This window comes from Zea mays, chromosome 2 (assembly GCF_902167145.1).
Source record: "Zea mays cultivar B73 chromosome 2, Zm-B73-REFERENCE-NAM-5.0, whole genome shotgun sequence".
Lineage (NCBI taxonomy): Eukaryota > Viridiplantae > Streptophyta > Magnoliopsida > Poales > Poaceae > Zea > Zea mays.
Genome location: NC_050097.1, coordinates 54,512,637 through 54,534,975, shown reverse-complemented (window position 1 = coordinate 54,534,975; position 22,339 = coordinate 54,512,637). Strand labels below are relative to the sequence as shown.

The 22,339-nt window shown below is 38.7% G+C and overlaps 1 pseudogene; it reads left to right on the top strand.

The window, feature by feature from the left end:
- The first annotated feature begins 770 nt into the window (after nucleotides 1-770).
- On the top strand, nucleotides 771-2,273 carry LOC118476314 (uncharacterized; annotated as a pseudogene).
- The last annotated feature ends 20,066 nt before the right edge of the window (nucleotides 2,274-22,339 follow it).

Here is a 22,339-nt window from a genome sequence, read left to right as displayed (position 1 = left end):
TCGAGTGGTGACAGTACATGTTCTTGAACAATTGAAAGCTGAAGTTGCTGCTGCCAGTGTTGTTGCTAACAGAACCTTGCCTAGAGATATCCCACTTCCAGTTGAGGGCAATGAGAAGAGGAAGAGAAGGGGTGTTTCAGCTATTGAATCTAGCTTCAATTTGGATGTTCGAAGACAGCTTGATGAACTAATAGCTAGAATGTTTTACACTGGTGGTCTGCCTTTTAATCTTGCACGTAACCCATATTTTAGAAAGGCTTTCATGTTTGCTACCAATAACCCAATTGGAGGTTATGTCCCTCCAAGCTACAACAAGTTGAGAACAACTCTTCTTGTGCAAGAGAGGACACATGTGGAGAGAATGCTGCAGCCCTTGAAGGAAACTTGGAGCTCTAAAGGTGTGAGTATTGTTTCAGATGGATGGTCAGATGCTCAAAGACGCCCACTCTTGAATTTCTTGGCTGTTACAGAAGATGGTCCAATGTTTCTTAGAGCGATCAACACTGAAGGAATATCCAAGACCAAGGAGTATATTGCAGAGAAGATGTTAGCAGTAATTGATGAGGTTGGGGCACAAAATGTTGTGCAAGTGATCACTGACAACGCTGCCAATTGCAGAGCTGCTGGCATCATAGTTGAGCAGAAGCACCCTCATATTTTTTGGACCCCTTGTGTTGTGCATACTTTGAATCTTGCTTTGAAGAACATATGTGCTTCTAGGGAAATTGAAGATGTGCTTTATACTGAATTCTAGTGGATTAGTGAAGTCATTGGAGATGCCAGCATGATTAAAAATTTCATCATGAATCACTCCATGAGGTTGTCTATGTTCAATGAGCAAAGCAATCTGAAATTCCTTGCTATTGCTGACACAAGATTTGCCTCTGCTATTGTGATGTTGAAGAGATTTATTGCTATAAAAGATGCTCTTTCAGTGATGGTAGTGAGTGAAAAGTGGAGTGCCTATAGGGAAGATAATCCACGTCAGGCTCAATTTGTAAAGGAGAAGATTGTGAATGATATGTGGTGGGATAAAGTGCGCTATTTCCTTAGTTTCACTGAGCCTATCTATACAATGATACGAGCAGCAGATACTGACAAGGCATGCCTCCATTTGATATATGAGATGTGGGACACAATGATAGAGAAGGTGAAGAGTGTGATCTATCGTCATGAAATGAAAGAGACACATGAAGAATCTATCTTTTACTCAGCTGTGCATGACATCTTGGTGAGTCGATGGACAAAAAGCAACACGCCCTTGCACTACTTGGCACACTCACTAAATCCAAAGTATTACACTGATGCATGGATCAATGAGGTCCCCAACCGACAGGCTCCTCATAATGATGAGGAAATTTCAGAGATGAGAAATACTTGTTTCAGGAGATATTTTTCTGGTGAAGAATTAAAAAAGATTAAGTTGCAGTATGCTAATTTCTCTTTGTTTGGAAATGGATTCAATTCATTTGACTCACTTGAGGATAGAAGTTATATGGAACCAAAAATGTGGTGGGGAATTCATGGCCATTCTGCTCCAGAATTAAAGAAGTTGGCACTTAAATTACTTGGACAGCCAGCATCATCTTCCTGTGCCGAAAGAAATTGGAGTACATATGGGCTGATCCATAGTTCATTGAGAAACAGGTTCGATTCTATTTCATTTTATTTGTCATATTCATTATGATCAGTTGGTCACACATGTATGAATTTGGATTCCTAATACAAATCTACAATTTAAATTGTAGGCTAAATCCTGGGCGTGCTGAGGATTTAGTTTTCACACACCAAAACTTGCGTCTTCTTTCTAGAAAATCTGATGAATACCGCTGTGGTCCATCAGCAATGTGGGATGTTGGTGCTGACACTTTTGAAGCTGATTTTGAGGGTGGTGCTGATTTTCTTGAGCAAGCTGATCTATCACTGGATGAGCCAGAACTTGAAGAAAGGTTGTTTGAAGATCTTGAGGCATTGGGTTTGACCGAAGATGCAGAATGAAATCTAGTTGTTGTCTCATGTCTGGCCTGTGGTCTGTTAGAATTAAAACTTAGAACTTGTGTGGTGATTTGGTGAACTAGTGATTATTTTGCGAGTCTCCTGGTGTAGCGTAGCGTATCGTTACACATGTTTTTGGGCTTTTGGCATGCTGGATTCATTGATTTGAGTCCAGATAAATTCTGGAAGAGGAAGTAGATGTTTACTTTAGTCAAAGTTGTTGAACATTAACTTCTAACGCCCTTAAATTGAACTGATCGGCTGTGGTCCATTTCAGGCATTTCAGCATTTAATTTTATTTATGATATATATTGCGTATCGCCGTATCCGTATTTTTTGAGAAATGGCGTATCGCGGTATCGGCGTATCGCGTATCCGTATCCGTATCCCCGTATCAGGGCAACATAGATAGCTCCTAAAGCATCTAATTCTAACTTCCTGAAAAAGAGTACCAGCGAATTCAGTACAATGTCTGCATCAAGTCTTAAGAGTACCAGAGAATTCCCATACCCCCAGTAATCCTTGGCTGCGGTAAAACTTGACTGAAGACTGGATTCCTGCTGATGAATATTCCACAATGAATGCTTTTGCTGATAGGCGCCATAGTCCTGTAGATCAAAACTTTTCTCAGGCACATGAACAAACTAAAAGGTATTCTATACAAAAAAACAAAAAGAGGACATTTGGTGGTGAGGTTGGCAATAGAAGGAAGCCAATAGTACTATAACACTGCACTGCAAAAAGGAGGGAAAATACAGCTAGACACTAACAGTCAAGGAAATCACCTTTTCTGCAGTAGAGAAACCTGTTTCTTTAGAACCTAAGTGGGGTTGGAAAGAAAACACATCATTATAAAATGCAGAATCTTCAGTTATCTTGGTAGCTGGTGGTATTGTCAACTTATCATTTGTAGCCGTCAAAAATGGCAACGTGCCAGTGGTTGGAGAAGGCTGTGCCTGAAATATATCACAACCAATTCAGCTAAGTCCGTATGGCAAATATTAAAGGGCGGGAACAAAGATGAATTTGTAAGTGTTGGTCCAAAATTAGCAGCTATAAAATCAAAACAGAATCCAAACTTGTAAGACACCAATCAGAGAACTATATTTCTAGTATAATAATATTTTGCACAGTAGACAACAATTAGTGTTGTGGTCACATGCATAAGTATAATGCAGGAAACCGTGTTCTATAGTTACATACTACATTTATGTTATAGCGAAGCAAGTAGAAGAGTGTGCTATAAGTTGTACATCGGAAAAATAACATGTAAATCTATATAATCAATTTCCATCTCTCATCCCATGAATTCGAGATAGTCTATTCCATTAGTAAGATTCAATTCCTCAAAATGAAAAGAAACAAACGGGATCTTAAGGAAATATCACATACCATTTTATTGTAAAGAAAAACAGGAGACTTCAGTAGTGTAGTTGGACTTAGACCAGGTGGAATTGACACAGGAGATCGAATAACTGCTGATGAACCAACTCGAGAAGTATCAATTTTTGGGACACTGAAACCTGCTCTTGCAGCCCTGCGCTCTGCCAAACCACCATTGGAGTTTGATATATGATTAGCACTGAACAAATTTGGCTCCAGGGAGAAACTGTTTTGAAATGGGTCTTTGACAACATGAGTAGGGAACTCCTCGCTCGAATTTAGAGCTCCTCTGCCCTTTTCGGATTGATCATGGGGTCTATTGGCGCCATGTTTACTGAAAAGACCAGAAAATGGCCCGGGGCTGAATTCTTCATTCAAAAAGCTTGACACGAGAGTTCTTGGGCTTGGTGTAGGGGGAGGCAACCATTCGTCGGTGAGGGATCCAAGGTTGCTTGCGCCGGCCATGCCAGAAATATCTCTCGACTAAAACGAGTGCCATGTAATACGTATCACATCAGTGATGTTGAAACATTAGGTTTTCTGGTAGTAAAATTGAGCAAAAATCATTTTCTTTTTGTCTTTACATAGCGAGGAAAACAAAAGCTTAAAACCAATCAGGATCATATGGCAGAAGAAATTAGCCAAAAGTCAAAACATAGAAAAACAAATCAATTGTATATGGTCAATAGCACACAGAGCAACTGAACACCAGTAAAAAAACGTCGACTAAAATAATTGAGATGACAATAGTCAAATGCAGGAGTTGAACAGTTGCAAATCAACTAAAAATCTGCAACCTTCACAGTTTTTCCCCGGAAAATTCATTAATGTGTGACCCAAAACACATTCGCATGCAGAATGAAGAACCCAAGTTACAGCCAAAGCAAGTAAATATCAAACCAAGTGGAAAACTTTCCCCTCAAAAAAAGCACTGAATCGCCGCAACTGAAATGAGAAAAGTAGAATCCAAAGACGCGAACTTTGCAATCCCCCAGACGATCTCATCAAACCTCAACATCTGGAAAAATAGCAAAATTCTATGCCAACCTATCCGCCTTCGTCAATACTCAATCGTCATAAACACACAGATGCAAGAAAAGGTACAGTCATCAAAGTAGAGCAGGGGGGACTTGCAACTGGCACCTGAACTAGAAAGGGCGACGTCTCCGCTACCAAGTGATTTGAGTCGAGTCCTCCTCTCCCAGAAAGCGAAGCAGCAGAAGTTCAGAATACATGGTCAAAAAATATATACAACAATATGTATGTGGGTACTTTGCTATTTGCGCAAATGAACTTAGGAAAAGTTTGAATCTAACCTACCAAATCCAAATAAAAGTCCTGTAGTAAAGGAAGCACGATGTCATCGGCTCGTCGCACACCAAAGGTGTCTGATGCATAACAGGGCCTGAGGTTTATGTTTGATGGTTTATAAGATGATGTGCAGCTAGGGAACAGCCAAAGCGTTCAACGTTCAGTATACTTAATTAGTATAGGAGAAAAGGGTGAATAAGATCATAAGACTGAAACTAATGAAGGCTAATTGCCAACACGGTCTCCAGAAAGAAGAAACTCAAAGCAAGTGCTTTTCGTAACCCTCTTGTGCTAGGATTTTTTTATAACAAAAAACCGATGTCAATGCTAATCGCTAAATAAGAAACAACAGTATGAAACAACCTATCCAATGGCCGCAGCCAGTGAAATTGCAAAACTTGAAAAAACACAGCCAAACTTTATTTCTTTCTTAAGTAGCTAAATCCATTAACCTCGACAGTTTCTGTTTTCTAGAGTGATTTCATATGCTATCAATAATATGCTGTGCAAGTCAACAAATAAATGAAATTTGAAATACGGTGCATACTGAGTCCTAGAAAATTTTCAGAAGGCAGGTTGAGCGAAGGATGGAAACAAGCTACCTTCCAGTTATGACGACATTGCGAGGTCCAGCTTTGCAGTGTTCCTCTAGGACACTGTTTGCACCTATCATTGTGCCAATAATCACCCCACCAAGCCAGCTATACCAAATTAGTTCGTTCATTTGGCTGTCTCTGCCTGGGTGAGGGGTTAAAAAAAGTAGTCCGTTTAATTAAATTGGAATTTCAGGAAAGGACAAATATGAAATGAAATGAGAGGCATACGCGTATGGCAAACCTGATAGCTGAAATCCAACCCCAAGTACAACACTGTTGCTCATCATAGTTAGTGAGCAGTGGACATTTATTTGCATTCCTGGTAGTATTACTCCAGCATAGTTAGAGCATCTCCAAAAGACTACTAAAATAATATTCCTCAAAACATGTTATTGTGGGTTGTTGTAAAAAAGATTTCCCTAAAACCAAACTACATGTACAGCAGGTTGCTAAAAAAATTAATCCTCAAAAAAAATTGAACCACCATTTGGGCCACAACATTGTGTTGTTCCTCTACTGCGACATGACAAGACTTTCTGCAGTAGCAGCTTGCAGCTCATTCACATTTGTATCACCATTGATAGATTTGGCAAATAAATGATTGTTTACCATTCTGAATAAAACATGTATCAGGTTCAAAGGATATAGAATTTATAACAAAAATATAGAATTTCTACTAAACTGAGAATGTCTAACAAACTGATAATTTTGAAATGGACAGCAACAAAGCTTCATTTTTAGCAACATAACAACTTGTGTAACCGGACAACAACAAAGCTTCATTTGCAAGAACAGTAGCCTGTGTAACTGGACAACAACAAAGCTTCATTTGCAAGAACAGAACAGCCTGTGTACCTGGACAACAACAAAGCTTCATTTGTAAGAACAGAACAACTTGTGTAACTGAACAACAACAAAGCTTGACCCATATTCATACTGCTACACTGTTTTTTGCTACATTTACATGGCATCATGATACATGGCTGTCAGCAGACACTGTTTTTTGTTCACCACACAAATATCTCTATCCTACTTGCGTATGACAAGTTTAATCAATTTATTTATGTTCTCCTTTTGAGCATCATGTATACTTCTACCATGCATATCTAATTATTATAAATTTTAACTTTCAAGGTACTACTAGTTCCTGAGGTGGGAACCTTTGAATGGTCATTATAAATTTTAGCATTGAAGGTGATAGCAGAGAGAAAATGAAACTTAAAGTGCTGACATATATCTTAAACAGTTCAATATGATAAACACAAGACAATTAAATAGCACTTAGCAGCAACCCCTACCAATGGAAAATTCCATATACATGACACGAGCGGTACCAAGCTTCATTACTCCAAGAAAAAGGATTTCAGTCCACATTCTCATATCCGTCCCCATGCCAATGCAATACAGATCATCGTTCCATAGAAATAATGAAGGATTTCAGTCCACCGTGGGCATACATAGTTAACCTAAAGATTACCACTGAAAATTTTGAAGGAAGAAGTCAATTTCAGTACTAGTCGCCTAGAGATCCATGGATGGAGAGAGAGGTCGTCGCTGCATCTGAAGCTACATCTGAACGTCATCACTGCTAGGGAATCGGAATTGGCTCCGGAGTGAGCTGACATCGGTGGCCAGGTTGGACCTCCACATTGCAGATCGACTCTGCCGCCAGGAACGTGGTCTCCAACCCAGACCATCTGCCATTGGGAGAAATGTGTGCCGCTAGACACCATATCCCGGCCAAATCTCCTATTGCCGCTTCCTGCCATGGTCCATGAAGAAGAGCGCACGAGGGTGGAAAGCAACACGGGAAACCACAGCGATGCGCGCGCGTGAGTGGATTGGGGAACCTTGGCTCGCACAAATTCTCGACGGCGTGCTGGAACTGGTACTCTCCCTCGTACACCTCCGCGGCGGCGGAGCGAGAGATCCCGCGAGGCCCTAGATCGCCGCCTTGAGCTTGTACAGCGGGCCCTTCCTGCGCTTCCGCGCGTCGGCCTCAGCCGGGTCACCGTCGCCGTCGCCGGCCTCCTGCTTGAATGCGCGGCACCGCAGCAGGGACGGCCGGTGAGCAGGCGAGGAGGAGGAGGTGGATGGCCGATGATCCAGAGAGCGGTGGTGCGGCGGCGGCGCGGCCTGCTGGTGAGAGAGAGAAGCGCGTGGGTGAGAATGAGACAGGTGAGAGAGAGAGAGCCGCACATGGCATTGGATTTAGGTTTTCATGATTAAGTTCGACGGTGTCCATATGCCCGACGAACTTAACTTAAGAACGTGGGTACCCACGTTCCTAACTCGTTAAGTTCGACGGTTTTAGTCAGGGCCGACGAACTTAACTTAAGAACGTCGGTACCCACGTTCTTAACATAACCCATGAACATAACTCAAGTAAGAACGTCGGTACCCACGTTCTTACTTTTACCCACGAACATTTATCAGTTTCTTGTAGTGGAAATAGCATATTAATGCAATTGTTGCTTACTAAATAAAAGGAAATAACATACTTAAAACACAAAACTATAATAAAATGTATATTAGTAACATCCAAGTTTTTATGTAATTTTGATGTACCAAAATTTTAAAATATTTGAGCAACAACTATAGCATGCAATGTCAAGTCAAACTTTTCTCCCATCGACTTTAATAAATCTGACATCAAAACCTTCAGAAGGGAACTCTCTTGTACTAGTTTGGCGAAGTCATTGCCATGATGATTGATCATTGCTTTTAAAACAAAATGCTTATGAAAAAGAGGTTAAATTCGAGCACACTCAATTCAAGGCAAAGGCATAAACATTTCTTTTCTTGCTTTTCTAAAACATAAACTACAATTTTGTCCATATCATCCCCTTTCGAAGGTAACCTTAATTCCATCTAATATTTTGCATCTCATAAAATTATTATGCATGTGTGTGTACGCCTTGTGTTTTACCTAGTTTAGTTTGGAGCTTATTTTTCCTTCAAACTGCATTAAAATAGAAACAAAAAGGTTTCTCACTCAGCTAGCCAATACCTCACTGATCATCAGCCTAGTCCTTTATCCACACCACAGGCTAGCCAACGAATTATCTATCCTCTATGTTTCCCATCACAGTCCAAGCCCATCAGTCTCCACCCTCCCTCCTTGATTTAACCCATCTCCTATCCCACACCCTCAACATAGTCTACATACCTCGTTAAATCACTGTGGTCGACAACTATAGATCCTAAATCATAAAAAAAAGCACATACGTTGACATGTCTCAAACAACTATAGCAAGCTATATATAGCTCAAGATCTAAAATCTTGGATTTGGATTTGTAAGCATGGGTAGGTCAAGAACAAGCTAAAAAACATTGTTTCGTAGGATATTTGAATGTACCTTTTTATCGTTAATGCAAAAGTTTATGATGTATGGTGATATTAATTGTCACATTTAGTGGCAATTGGAGCACTGAAATTGGGTGTACATAATCCACAATGATGTCACCTTTGATGAGCATGCAAATGGACATGAGAAAATAATAGCAAGTTGTTCCTAGCAGATTTTCATAACATTCAACACTAATTGTGAATCAATTACTAGTACAAAAAAGATCTATTGAGGCGGATTGTAACCTATTTTCTCTGGCGTTTCTCAGAACCGACAGTGCTAGGGGTCAGTGGAAATGGTTTTCTCCACTAGCAATTTGATTAACACAACCGCCAATGGAAATATGTTTCCACTGTCGATTATTTTAAGTCAACCATCGATGGAAATTTAATTGAACTACCACTGGAAATCTATTGTTACTAGCGGTTGTCTTAAATGAGCCGTTACTAGAAATCTATTTTCAATGGTGGTTACATATGCCAGTGGAAAAAATTTCATGCCTTTTTTCAAAATTTCCACCAATCCATATATATATATATAAATATATATATATATTGAAAGTACTAAACCTTATTGGATCATGTTTAATGAAAGCAACATGCAATTTAATTATATCATTCACTTACATACATCAATGTTTTGTGCTTACAATCGCAAAGTTACATGTTTATATATCACACATTATATACATCAAAGTTTCTACCTCTGCTTAAATAACCATCTCGACTAAGATTTAGTCTACTAATTTTATTAGTTTTCTATACTTTGGCCTTGTTAAGACACTGGTAGCATCAAGATATTTCACTTCGCATGGAATGACTTCTTTTAAGATGAATGAGCATATGTCCCTAGCTATGTTAGGCAGTAAAACAACAGCAAATACATTCTGTTGGGGGCTTGTATAGTTTTCTTCACAATCTAGGTAGACGTCTGACATAACAGAAAAGAAAAGAAAAAAATTCACAATATATACAAATTTCATTCTGCGAGGACCAATATACTTGTATTTAAATGAAGAATATAAGTCTTTTCTATATATAATTAAAAGGTAGCAAGGAGTAGGGAAGTAGAATAAAAAGGGAGCACGGGCTCAAGAGTATGACAGTAAGCTAGCACTAGCGGGAAGGATCTCATTATTGCTTCTTTCGCAGGAACTAGCTTCCCCTCAGCCAAGCAAGATCAGGAAACGAGAAACCAGGTTACTTTGAGCACACATGGGGATAAGACATGTGTAGAACACGTAGTATAGGATTTGGAGGTATCAGGATTTTAGGATTTGCTGTCGCATTAGCTAAATGTGAGCAATCAGGTTTGATATTCTCATCAAAGCAGAGAGAATCTGGTGCTCCTTGTAGCTTACACGTCGCTTAGTTTTTTCCATTACCGTTGATTAACACTTTAGCAGCTAGCTTAGAGCTCTGTCCTATAACGATCAATGTGTTCATGCGTTATAGATATAAGTATCGAGAAGCTTGTGCTTCTTTGCCATCATTTGTGGGAATTGTTGGTAGTCTAGCTCCAAAATAGCAAGCAAGAACAGATGGAGTTGGTCAAGTCATTTTTTTAGAAAGAACAATAAATCTAGCCTCTGTAATGCACACCTAATTCATTCAAGGTTTTTAATGGAATTGTTGCTCACTAGTTAGAAGAAAATAGCTATTAACAGGTTGTAAGCAAAGTGTATATTTGTAACATCCATGCTTTTTTGTAATTTTGATGTACCAACTTTGTAAAACATTTTAGCAACAGGTGTTGCATGCAATGTTATCACACTCAGGTGAGATCCATTCTAGGCATGTCGATTTGTCCTGCCTCCTTGTGTAATCTGAAACAAAGTTACTTGAACAACCGTACGATTTCTAGTCTTTAGTAATTTGAAATTTCTAAGCACAAGTTTTGGTAACGTGAAATTGTCCAATGTTGGGATTGAGTCCTGTTAGTGCTGATATAGTTCAGTAGACCTGCAACTTCTTCATCTTGTTTATTTTTGGCACGATGAACTAATGATTATTCTAGTGAATTTCTGGTTGGAGTAGACAATGTGGTCATATCCTGTTCTCTCATTTTCGGCTGATTGTTCTAAAATGTAAAGCTTTGTTCACTGCAATTGACAACAAAAATATGCAGTTCATTATTTATGCAGCCAAAGATGCATCATTACTAAGTCTAATCTATCTCATTGTAAAAGTACAAAATTCTTGGTGGAAGCGTTGAATGATTTAGGGTGTGTTTGTTTCCCTCCTAGATTATATAAGTTGGATTATTGGCATTGGATTACAAATAAGCTGAAATAAAAAATAAGCTAGTATCGGATAACTTATTTTAGCTTATTTGTAATCCCAAAGTGGTATTTTACCCTTCTACCCTTCCACCATAATCCAACTTATATAATATATGAGAGAAACAAATAGGGCCTTAAGATGAGTGAGGTGATATCTTAGGGATTAATATATCCTAGGCATGACCTTACATTATGACGTTTTTCGTTCAGATATGACATGCTAAGGACTTTCTGATTTTATTTGTTTCTGACATGCCATTCTTTCGCCATTGGGCTATTGAGATTGCCATGTCTAAGAGACTTAGGCCCTGTTCCAAACCTGTAAAATTAATAGTTAGTAGCTAAAGTTAATTAGCTAAGAGGTTTATAACACGTTAGCTAATGGACCAACTAATTATTAGCTATATCTTTCAAATAGTCATTAGTTGTTACATATTCTAGCATAGCTAAAATCAGCTAATAAGTGTATGATGACCAAATTACCCCTGACCTTTTGGTAGTAAGGACATTTAACATACCAGAACAATCTATTAGCTTCAGTTTTGGAACACCCCAACTAAGAGCTACATGTGATTCAACTAACAACTTATTAACTGGCCAACAAGTAACTATAGAGGTTTGAAATAGGGCCTCAGAGAGCTTTAACTATCAAGGTGCCTCATGCCTCAACAAAGCCCCTATAAGAAAAATTGCACTATGAGAAAAATGCAGAGTTAACTGAATTTTTTGTATGTTGAATAGATTATCTCAACCATTGTGCCTACAAGAACCAAGCATTGTCAATTCCCAGAAGAAAAATATTATATTTTCATATATGTTGTTGGACTAGGTCATATAACCTGGTTTACGTCCACCTATTGGATCTAAATGATGGAAACCACTTATCAATACTATTACGACTTGGCTTCCTCTAGGCTTTAGATGATAATTAGAAATGATTTCAGATATAGAATATCTATGTATTGGTTTATATAGAGAGTGATTCCTGAGATTTTGATGGTTTGGGGTTCTAACATTGATTTGTGGTCGATTTGTTATATTATTTAACTTTTCTTTTTTTCTTGATTTTTGGACATATAGTTTCCGATTATTCAGTGGTACGTTCTGCATCCTTCCATCCTAAATTATAAACTATTCTAACTTTTTCAGAAAGTCAAAACATGATATAAAGTTTGATTAATATCATACAAAACAAAGCATTGCATGAACAAACAAACATATGGAGAACTCTTGCTCTCGCGAGTCCACACTGGGCTGGCAAACAGCCACAAGAAAATACTCACCTCAAGGCATGTTTCGACTTTCGAGAGCAAGGGAATTAAAAGAGATTGACAGATCTCTTTCTATTCAAAATTAAATAGCAAAGTATTTCCTGTCATACAATCATCTCCGGTACTTTTGTCACAAAACAAGCTCTCGGTCCTAGTTTGTTAACTCTATTTTTTCAAAAGATTTTTATTTTCTAAAGAGAAATTAGTTTATTAGAAAAATAGGGTTGTCAAACTAGCCTTCGTGAATATAAATCCCACCCCCTCGGAGGATGGTGGTGGAGTGTTATAAAAATCCACACGCGTGACGCGTGGCCGTCTTGGCAGAGTTAATTTACCCGTGCTGCCAAAGTAAGCTGGCCATGTGAGTTTATGATGAAGATTGATAGATAAAGTACTCTATGTTATTGCAAGGCTATATAGAGCGAGGCAGCTGAAGAAATGGGCAAAGCGATAAGTCGGTGAGATCTCCAAATATGCCACAGCTGGTCTAATGCATGTATGCGACTGGGAGGCATCCGGAACTTAGCTACTGCTTCAGCTTAAATTTCAGAGGCAACAATATACGAATCCATCATGTCCAAGTGCCACCAAATTGCAGGTTCATCCTCGTCGCGTCAATGACTTATGTGCTATGTACACACATATCCATTTCTCTCCTTCCTTACTCAGCAACCGGCAAGCGCCTCACATTTACCGCATTATATTTTGAACTTTGTTACAGCGGTTGGTATATATGGAGAATTGGACATTTTAGGTCACGTTGACTGCGATATTTGGTAATTATTGGTATTTGGTTTCAATGGATGAATGATTTTGTTAATTCACATTTCTTTCCTCGAGTTGATACAAAAATTATGGGTCCGCTTCCGACATTAGCATGAAGTACACGCTAAATAAAACAAAGGAAGAGTGTGACAAGTTAATGACTATCAATTACAATACTTCATTGTCAGCTGAGAGAAAAACATTATGGCTGTTAGGACATGTACAACCTAGAGCCCTTAAACGGTTTTAGGTACAAGAGACAGCTAAGAAATCATATGATACAACTTTAAGCCCCTAGATCATTAATATAGTTAAGATATAATATGTATAGAAAGTCGTATCTTGATTTTTTACACTTAATCCATAATCTCCTAGAAACCTCTCAAAAACCTCCTGGGTTGTAGATGCCCTTACGTCTACCGTTGCCGTGCCATTGCATGTAAGCCTACGACGTAAGATTATGCAAAATAACCTTGCTGCAGAGCTTAAGGAATAACCAAATATATAGACTAACTGCAATGAGAAATAAGCATGTTTCTTTTTAAACACCAAATCATTTTTTCATAACCAAACCGACTAACAGGCCGGTAGCTGCCGCCGCAAATAAATAGAACTACAGGTTTTAAGTCCTTCATATGACCTCGACACCAACTCCCAAGCATATGAGGATTTTGATGAATGCTACGAGGTTGGGGAATGCTTAATGCAACATTATGCGTTTCTCCAAACCATATATGCAAACCATCATTGAAGAAGCATTACCAGAATCCGACTATTTATTGAGTGCCAAATAATTTGCCGAGTTTTTTTCGACACTAGGCAAAAAAGTTCTTTTGTCGAGTGCCAACAAAAACGCTCTGTATAAAACACTCGGCATACTAGTGTAGTGATAGAAGAGGTTGAGCGCGAGAGAGAGGTTGCGGGTTTAAATCTCACCAGTCACAAAACACGTAAATTCAGTTCAACAAATAGTGAAAAATGATAGGACGGTGGTAAGGACAACGGTGATTGTTGGGGGTTAATCCCCTACTTAAAAAAATCTTTTGTTGTTTTTTTTTTGTGATTCTTAATTTGCCGAGTGCACGAAAAAATATTCGGTAAAGAATCAATTGCTGATAAAATATTTGTCGAGTGTAATACTCAGCAAAGAATTTGTCAAATACAAAGAGATCTTTGCCGAGTGTTTGGAACACTCGACAAAGAAGACTAGTCCAGTAGTGAAGAGATGTTTAATTGTGTTGTTTTTATGACAAAAGCAACACTTTTGCACTATATTACCAATTATTTTTACAATTCGCTTCTTTCAACATATATTTTACATCTTATCGACGTTATTGATATTTCTTTTCGGGTTCCAAAACGGGTTTGGCATATGTGAATTGCTTTGGCGTCAAAGACAAGAGAGGATACAAATCCTCTACTAGATTTCCAAGAGTCGGTGACACTCACTGATCTCTACTCGCTCGGTGACACTCACTGGAAGCAAGCAGGCCTAAAAACAAGAAATGGAGACACGTGCAACCCGGCACAATGGATCAAAATTCCAAGAGTCGCAACTTGCGTGCGTGTGTTCATGTTTTTTTTTTTGCAGTGTCACAGTAACGATATAGGCTTGGGAGGTGTCAGAAAACCTATTTTCTCCGGAAATCTAGTTCACAGCAATAGCTTTCTAATTCATGTGTCAATGGTCCAATCAAATACTAAAAAACTTAGTGGTGTGGTTTGAGATAGTTCAAAATACTAAAAAGATATTGAGAACGTCCTCAGATATTCATGACATTAGGAGATTATGAAGCAAAAGAATAAATTTTATTTGTTGTTGATCGTTAGCTAGATGATGTTGTGAAGATGTTGAATGTTGTGTTGTATGAAGTTATTGTGAACTCTAATTAAGTTGTGAACTATGAAGTGATTGTCAACTCTATTATGATCTGAGTTGTGAGCTAAGGAGTGATTGTGAACTCTGTTGTGATATCTGTTTTGGTTTTATGTTGTATGTATATTGTGAACTTTGCAATACTAGAAATATGCATATCAAAATATAAATCAAAATGTAAAAAAATCTCTACTACTTATTAAGGCGATAAGGGGTAGGCTGCCATTCCGTGTTCTGTCATTCCCATTCCCGCACTGTCTTTCTCATTCTCCCCTCCCCGCAAAGCTCATTCTCATTCCCATTCCCGACTGTCATTCCGTGTTCTGCCATTCCCATTACCCCTCCCCGCAAATCTCATTCCCATTCCCACGTGCATCTCACGTCTAGCTAAAATTAAGTTAAAAATACACAAATGTGGCTCCAATGGGATTCGTAGCTACCACTACACCACATGTGTGTTTATGTCAATATTTGTTACAGTAAAAATATATACTACATCTCTCTCAAAGCTCACCTGCTACCTTTGCACAATATGTAGTAGTAGATATCTATTTTTGGATGGAGGGAGTAGTATTTAAAAAAGAGCCTTGCATGCAATTTCTTTTATTTAAATAATGTTTTTAACTTAAATTCTTTTTTATATGTGTGACATTTATTCTCCGTAATATTTTTCCATGGCTCTGACTTGTGAGTCATTTTCATAAACCAACGCCAAAGATGAATCCATGTTTCTTACTTAGAAACCTCGAACAAACACCACTAGCAGGAGGCGCTCGCGTTGGCGTCGCTCATCGACGACGAAAAGAAGCTTGGCGACTGCTAGTTCGACCTCTGGAAGCAGTACTACGTGACCGCATGCGTCGCTGTGTTTGGCAAGCTCCGGCGCAGTCGCCGCTTGGACGCGGTCCAGAGCGGCTGCACCGCGCTGTCCATCTTCAAATAGGGGGGCCTCATGGTCGTCGCCAACGCCGGCGACTCTCGGGTTGTTCTGGGCACCGCATCCGACAACGGCGTCATCACACCGTCCAGCTCATCATCCACCTGAAGCTCAACCTCCCACGTAAGTCACTACTGACCGGCCATGAATTCTTGTGCACTGGGACGATGGTCGTTGCTGACGTTGTGTGAGTGTCCTCGAACAAGATTTATATAGAGGAGTAGCACATCCGGTGGTGCAACGGCTAGGTGTACTACCTCGCTGATGAGCCCGGGGTGCACTTCGTTTGGCAGCTCAGCCAAGAGTCATCGGTACTCGCCATGTCGTGCGCGTTCGACGACTACTATATCAAGGACTATGGCGTCATCTTGGCACCAGAGGTGACGCAGAGGAGGACCGACAACAATGACCACTCGCCATCGTAGGGGTAGCTTTTGTGCCGACCTGTCTTTAATTCTCTTCGCAAACACATACACTTGCTTTTTTTTGTTTAAGCAAGCGTGTATGGTGGTGCGTACCTGATGGCTAACAATGTACGAGGGAACTTCTACCGGCAGGTGTGACACGTGCTCTTCAATGATGAGACCATGCAAATCGTGACATACATCGAAGTCTGCATGATACTGATGGTTGCAATGGAGTAGTGAAACAACTAAATTAAAATAACAAAATTTATGTATGGCTAGGATTACAAATGGATTATGAAATATTTTTTATAACAATATAAGACACATTTTGTATATAAGTTATTATGTTATTATATGTTCCCGTTGCAACGCACGGGTACTCACCTAGTAGTATCTATGGACCAACTTTTAGTACCGGTTTGAGTCTACAACCGCTACCAAAGAGGGTCCTTTAATACTGGTTGAAGCCAAGAACTAGTATTGTACGCAAGACAACCTTTAGTACTGGTTTTTGTCTTCAAATAATAGTAAATGAAGAAACCTTTAGTACCGATTCTTGTCTTGAAATAGTATTAGACCATCTTTCGTATCGGTCGTTGCAACCGAGACTAAATACAGGGGCCTTTAGTCTTATATGTCAACTACTGGATGGGAATCCAATATTGTAGCCGTTTTCCAAATAGTACAAATTGCCCTTCCTTCAATAGTGGTTGCTTTAATAAGTTCTCTTATTTGTTTTTATATGTGTGTATATTTATTAAAGTATTTGTACAGCACAAGCATCTATTGCAAAATACTAGTTTATCAACCTCTTTGCTGTAACACATACTAGTATCTTAGGAGACTTAGGCATTAGCTAGTTTCCCCCTTATAGTTAGTTGTATATTTTTTCTTTATCTACTTTCTAAATAGACATAATAAATACTGTGTTGTTCATATCTAGCTACATGGTAAACTTCTAAATTATGGATCTATTTGTTTTTATTCATATCTATAAGTTTTTTCTATTTTCTTGGTGGCTTCTCTATATGCACTATAGGAAACCGTCAAAATAACGTTGGCCAAGAACCAACGTTCTTACTCTAATAGGCTGACGTACTTAGGTTAAGTACGCCACTACGCCAACGTACTTATTAGCCAACGTACCAAATCTGACGTACTTAAATGATTAAGTACGTTGGGGTCAACGTACAAAATTTAAGTTTGTCGGCATGACTAAAACTGACATACTTAAGTCTTTAAGTATGTCGGTTGTTAACAACCGACTTACTTAAAAACTGGGTACGTGGTAGGTTGAGGGGCCTTCGTGGATGAGCCACGTGGCCTTAAGAATAGTGGCCACCCGACATACTTACGTCATAGAGAACGTCGGCCTCCGCAACCGACGTTCTTAATCTGCCATCCGACCATCCTGCTGTCATTGCCACATGGATGTAAGAACGTCGGTAAGTCGACGTACTTCTTACATGTTTATATATATATATATATACATATATATATATATAAACACTGTTCTGGCTCCCTCCTTGGATGGGAAGCCTCCAAAACAGGGTTTATATTTTTAAAACTTGCATTACCACATACATACAATACATCTCAATCACAAGTCTAAACATCCCAAACTTCATATACACAATAGTCCAAAAATCACATAAACATGTCCACGCGGCACAAGTCTAGAAGTGCAAACATGACAAGTACAAGTCCATAAGTCCAAACATGACAAACACAAGTCAAAAACATCAGTCTTGAGGTGAGTCATTGAGAAGCATGCCGCTCGTGTTAAAGATTTTGTACTCATGCTCAATAATATTGTTAGATTATCTTATACCCCACATCATTGTTATTAATTCCCTTTAAATGCTTTTGTTCTTCATTTTGTCTCCTATCTATTTTCGGATTAGATTTTGTGTTCGATGAAGTTCATATGCTATATATGATTGACACATTAATGGATACACAAGTTTCCTAAGGTTCAAGGTTCACTAGGAAACATAGATCTCTAATCACGAACATTTTTTATATGAAATCTTCCTAAAGATGTCGTGGCATTCTAGTTAACCTCGGAGCCTATTTCAAACAATAAAAAATATTAAGGAATTATGTAGTAATGTTAGTGTCATAGAAACAGATATTCCTATGTGTCAACAGAACGAAGAAGCATATAATTTGAAATTGATAGGGAGAGCCACCAGCAAGGTGGCATCGCGGATGGACGACGGCATAGGCACAACGGCCATCACAAGGGCGAGTGTGTTGCTGGGGCGGGCACGGGGACGTTGGCACGCAGTAACGGCGATGGCTAAGTCATGGGCGAGGGTGTGAGAGAAAATGGGAGAGAGAAATGAAAGAGGTCATGGGCACGAAATGAAAGAGGTCATGGGCACCTGGTTAAGACGTTGGGGCCAACATTTTTCACAATTTTCCTATAGTGATGTCTTCAATCTATATTTAATTGAACTCTCAGGTTAGGTTGTGATGGTTGTTGCTGTAGCCCATACCATATAATGTTTCACTTCTAAAGTTTTATTTTAAAATGTTAGTCATCTCTATTGCTATAGATTTTAGTTTATCCTAAAGTTAAGTTGGATCTCTTGTGCCTACTATATTCTCATTAACACTCCTTTTGTATTTTTAAAAAAATCTAGACTTTAGATCATATATTGCACTCTTAAGTAGTATGATGACATATCACACCCGATTTTAAGGACAAAATCGAATAACCATTGAAAATTGTTCATCGCATCCCACGATGAACGATTCACCAAGTTTCATGGTGAACCATTTGAAACCATTGTGGCATCAGGTCCTTGATCTTTTGTCATTGTAAACACTAATCTATGAGAATCCAAAGGCTACTGTTAACCATGAACACAACTGATTAATCAATTTTACACTATTCAGAGGTTGTACAACTTTACCCGTAAGTCATGTTACCGGATTGTTATGGTCTGTAAGACCCATACACCTCTTCTGAGGAGGTAAGATAGGGTTCACTATGATACTTTTACAAAGGAACCCCTACATGTATTAGTTCCATGATAAAATATTTGGAGGCAATCTCCTTTAATATCTCTCCACATACTACCTTACATATAAGCCTCTAGGGGCATCAGCCCCACCACATAGCCAATTGTAGGTGTGGCAAAAGTGTCTTCCTTCACCCCCATCTACCATGACTAATGTCCATACATGTTCCCAAAATTACTTCGTGAGGACCAGAGCCAATATAGTCCCTATGGTTGTACAGTTTTCCTAGATGGTCGCTCGGTAAACCTGTTCTTAGGGATAGACACTTGAGTAATCATATCTCATGCATTAAGTCGTTAGGGATGCCAAAAAGCATCTTTTATAAACAAGTTTCATAAATAGTTGAAGTCACTTCACTTTTTGAAAGGTATAAAGCACTAGCAATTAGCTAATAAAATGTTTCCAAAAATCTTGGGTGATAAAGGACAAGGTAAACAAATATTAAGGTAAATCTGTAAGTAAAATGGACCCCAACCCATTTGATTATGCATTTGGTGTTCAATTCAACATAACCATTTGGGCTAATGAGTTTATGTACCTTACAATATTGGGAACTATGGTCATTCGTGAAAAAAACACTAACAAAAGTAATGAATTTATGTACCTTACAATATTGGGACCTAATCAGTAATCAAGATGTTTTTAAATAGACTTGTTTTATGCATAAGGGAAAACTAAGCATCTAAACAATTCAATTGAGCACTCGAACAGGTTGCATGCATCAGTGCACGAACATATGGGGGATGTGCTTACCTTTACCATGATGCAGTCCTATGAATGAAATTTCTTGGATTGCTTAGTGGTTCCGAGTTGCCAATGCTTGCTTAGTGAATCAAGTCTCACTCAGGTCATATTTTAGAAGTGTTATCCAGTAGCTTAATCTACTAGATGTAACCTTTTTTGCATTTACCCTTTTTTTGCATTTACCCTGTTAGATACCCTTAAGATACATATCATTCATGTGGGTTGTATATGCTCTAATGTCTACGCAGTGCATGTAGGGTGTATCTTGTTAAGGGCTACATGCACAGATCATTCATGTGGGTTGTACATGCCCTAACATCTTTAAGCCTTGTATCTTATTCACTAGAACCCCTCAATATAGGATTTATCTTGGTGAAGGGATGTCTCTAGCATGATCCTCTAAGTCTAAGATACAGTTCCACCTATACAACCCACATAAGGGCATAAGGCATTGTTCGATTATTCACAATCCATATGGATTGAAGTGTATTGAGTAGGATTGAGGTGCATGTTGACTTGCTACGGATTTAAACTGACTCAATCCCACCTAGTCTACATAGATTAACATCAAAACAAATAAGCCCTTAATGAGCCCTATCTTGAGGGGTTCTAGTGAATAAGATACAAGGCTTAAATATATTGAATTTATTGTACAAACGAGTTTCTTAAGTATATTTTTAATAATGGAAGATTAAATTAAACCAAGATCAGAACATCAAGATGATACAAAGTTCTTGGAGATAAAAAAACTTCTGGCCTCTACAACACACACAGCCTAAAAAAGAAGAAGCACCTAGCACAACCGTAAGGCTCTAACCAACTTAGCTCTAGAGGCTAACAATCTTAAGACTAGAAAGCCATCCAAGAGTCAAGGGAAAACAAACTTTGGCAGCTCAGCTCTAGTGACTATCAAACCTAAGATTAGACTGCCATCCATGTGCCTGGGTAAAACACTCCTTGGCCACAAGCATTAACTGTTGCAAAGCCGCTGCAACCATAGCATGTGAGTCTTGCTTCTGCAACCCAATCCACATATGTAACCAATTGATAGTAGAGAAGATAACCTGCACATGCAAAAAAGATTTTGATTTTTCAAACAATAGAATTTCTCTTAAGCCATACAGCCCAACATAGAGCTCCAGCTCCAAAAGGGCCAAAGATTTTAGGTTTTTATCCATATTAACTAGCCAACCTCTAAACATGTGATTGACACTATGAGGTACGTCAAGTTTAAGGGCCACTTTGACTATACTCCAAACTGCTCGAGCAAAACGACATTCAAAGAACAGGTGTCTAATTGTCTCATCCTGGAGACAAAAACAACATGTTTTGTATCCATGCCAGTTTCGCTTTGCTAGATTATCCTTGGTGAGAATCACACCCCTTCGTAAATACCATCAGAAAATCTTTATTTTCAGTGGTGCTCTTATTTTCCATAGATTTTTGTTTGCATTTGGAACCGGTGTTCTTATCATGGCTTGATAAAAGGATTTCACCGAGAATTGTCCATTTGGATTTAAATTCCTATGAAACCGATCATGCCCTTGTGCTAGAGAAAAGTTAGTCAAACGTGATAGCAATTAATTCCACGCTACTAGCTTAGGTCCAAAAAGATCCCTCTGCCAAATGAAGTTGGGCGGGTTTGTTCGTAGAGCCTCCGCAATAGTAATGAATTTGGATCTAGTTATATTATACAGTCCAAGGTACTGATCTTTAAGAGAAGACTTTCCTAGCCAAATATATTCCCAAAATCTAACTTGTGATCCATCATTAGTGATGAAAGATCCAAAGCGAAGGAATCCTTGCTTTGCTTTTATTAAACTGGACCAAAAATGTGAATCTCCTTGTTTCCACTCTACCTCCACTAGTGGTTTAGAAGCCAAGTATTTATTGTGAATTAACTTTTGCCAAGTGCCACCTGTGTTAAAAGCTTAAAAAGCCACTTGCCTAACAGAGCTAATTTTTTAATGTTTAGATCATGTTTTGGTTGGGATAAAATACTCCACTTAACAAGCCGATATTTTTTCTTATTTTCATCGCCTTGCTAGAAGAATCTAGATCTAAAATAATCAAACTTTTTAATGACCCCCTTTGGTATAGAAAAAAGGACATCATATACATTGGAAGGCTATTGAGGACTGAGTCTATCAGTGTCAATCTTCCTCCGATTGTGAGGTGTTTGCCCTTCCAACTACCGAGGCTTGCTTCAAAACGTTCCTCAACTTTCTTCCGGTTTGCATTTCGAAGTTTTGCATAATGTATGGGGATACCAAGATATCGTAAGGGGAATTCACCAGATTTGCATCCAAAGATACTTGTGTATTGATCAATTGAATCTAGTGCTTCCCCGAAACAGTAGAGCTCACTCTTATGGAAGTTTATTTTTAGTCCTG